The following is a 2,854-nucleotide window of genomic DNA, read 5'->3' as shown; positions in this document are numbered from 1 at the left end:
AAATGGTCGTTTTCAAAATTGGAGGTTTAAAAGAGATTTTGTTCTAAAAAATAACAAAAACGTTATAGATACTTTTTTTTTTCCTACAAAATTTTAAGGTGGTGCAGTTGCGGTAGTGCAACACCCCACGCGACGCCCCTGCAGGTAAGTAAAAAAAAAAACGATTTTATTTTTGAACAGCTTAGAAAGTAGTTTTGTTAATCATATTAGTTTCCTTAAAAGAAGAAGTTTTGATAAAATGAAAATGAAACCATTGTAAATAGATTGCATAAAATTGAGCGTTAACATTTTTTATTTTAAATAACTGAAGAAAAGAGTTATCTGATAGTAATTTTTAATTAGTTAGGTTGTTAAAATTAAGTATTTTGGACGCGTTTTAACCTTAGTACTGAAACTAAAGCTTTTGTTAATTATTTACTTGAAAACTAAATTTTTTTATGATATATTTTCATAAATATCATTGCATTTTTTAAATAAAGTACAAATAAGTATATAAAATTATAAAGAGTAATTTAATATTTTTGTTATTTATATAGGTTTATTTTTAGTCGACTGAAACTGTTTTACTAATTTAACGCTTATTTATAAGTAAAACAAATAAAAGAATAAACAAATAAACCTACTCTTCTAATAAAATCATTTTGTTTAATTATTATAAGAGCTTAAATTTAGTTAAAATTTTAATTTAGAAAAGTCTTGAGTAACTAAATTAAATAAAAGTCATAACTGGTTTATTAAAACATAATTTATAGACGTTTAGTCATTAATTGACGCAATCTATTATCTGATGATAATAAAAAGTTTATTTTCTCAAAAATATATAAAATATAAGTTAATAGTTAGTAATGTGCTTGATTTTTTTTTAATTCTTGGCCAACTTTTATCTAATCTAATACAAGCAAAAAAATCCTAAACCCGTTTTCTAATTTATTAAGGAAACTGTTTTACGTCAACTTTAAACTATCTAGCTTCAATCTTCTTTTGATAAATTTTTTTAACTAGTTTTTAAAATAATAACCATTAATGAGTTTAATGTATAATGTAGGTACAGTTTAAAACAAAGAAAGACAATTATATCACTATGAAATTCGAACTATGCTTAATTATATTTAACGAATAAAATATAAAAAATCAAATGTGTCAATTGGTTTCAGTTGAAAATTTTGAAATAATTATTTTACATGTACTGAAATAAAATTAACTTAATAAAATTACTTAACTGTGTATATATGTTTGGAATAAAATAAATGCATATAGGTTTGGAACTTTTCATAAGTCAAATGAATTAAACTTGTTTTGTTAAAAACTTAATTTAGTACTTTTGTTCTCACTTTTAATTAAAACTACTGCTATAGACGTAAGTCAAAAAACATCAAACAGTAAAATTTTAATTTGATTTGTTTATAGAATGTCTAATGTTAAAGTATATAAACTGAATATTTAACCGTAACAATGTTTATAACTTTAAAAAATCTTTTATCAGACAAATTCAAAATGTGTTGAAGGTGTTTAATGTGGTTTTATTTAGAAGTCATAAATTACACAACGTTCTAAATTGTGTTTTAAATAAAATGTAAAATGTTCGTTTTCGTTGCATGAGAATTATCTTACCTAAACTAAAAAAAATCATTATTTTATTATTAGAATGTTCATAAATAATTCAACCTAATAAAATAGATTAACTTTATTTTAAGTGGTATCAAACTCTTTCAATCATTTACATTAAGTTATCAATAAAATGCATGATGTTCAGTTTTGAAATAAATATTACTGTTATTAGTATTTTGTCAACATATGTATCTTGTTTTGGTGTTATATGTATATGTTTAAGGGTTTATCAAAAGTTCTGACTACTTTTTGAAGTTTACTTTCTATAATTTATACTGTTTTTATAATGTTGTTTTAAAAACACTGATATCTATATACAATATACATAGTATAGATATTTTAAAACTTTTTTTGAAGGCTTCATGACAATTCATATTCGGACAATTCAAACTCTTAAAAAATTGTTAAAAGGCCACAACTAAAAAGTATTAAATGTTTGAAAAAAAAATGCGTATGTAAGTCTAACTGTTTCTACAAAAACTTTCTTTTGTTTTTGAAAAAAAAGACTTTAATTGAAGAAAGTTTAAAAAAAATATTAAAACACTATACTTTAAAACTTTATTTAGCATCTCTAAAATTATTTAAAATATTTAAAAAAAAAGTAGGTTTCAATTAGACCTACATCCACATTTTTTATCTTTTTGAATAATTCAAAAATTTTTAGGTTGCAGCCCTTTAAAAATCGTTTTAAGAACTTGAATTGTATAACTTGAATACTCTTGCACACTTTTTTAAAATGGTTAGTGTTAAAGTAATTCTATTTAACTTAAATTTTGCAGATCTAAATAATATTTTTTAAACAGGAAAAAACTAGTTATTGATGTTGCTAGCAATTTTTTGCTGTCTTATGCAGCAATTATCAAAAAAATCGGCTTTGTTGTTATTGTTAAATCGGCAAAAGTTCTGACTACTGTTTGAAGTTTACTTTTTATAATTTATACATAATTTTGACTTGCCATTAGATATTACAGAAAAAATATAAGTTTCTCAAAAAACGTGTACTAATAAAACTTTAATGCAATTTATATAAGTTACGTTTAAAATTTTACAAATAAAGACTCAACGTTTAAAATATCATTTTCCTAAAATTGTTTCCAATTTCTTTAGTATTTTTTTGATAATTCACACCATATATTAAAGTGAAGTATTAAAATATAACTAGATTAAAAATCGACTTTATTTTTTTTAGCTTAAAGTTTTATCACAAAAAAATTTAAAACATGTATCGTTTTAGGTATAATTTTTT

This window comes from Thalia democratica, chromosome 3, assembly GCF_965202585.1.
Source record: "Thalia democratica chromosome 3, ktThaDemo2.hap1.1, whole genome shotgun sequence".
NCBI lineage: Eukaryota > Metazoa > Chordata > Thaliacea > Salpida > Salpidae > Thalia > Thalia democratica.
This window is presented reverse-complemented; position numbering follows the sequence as displayed.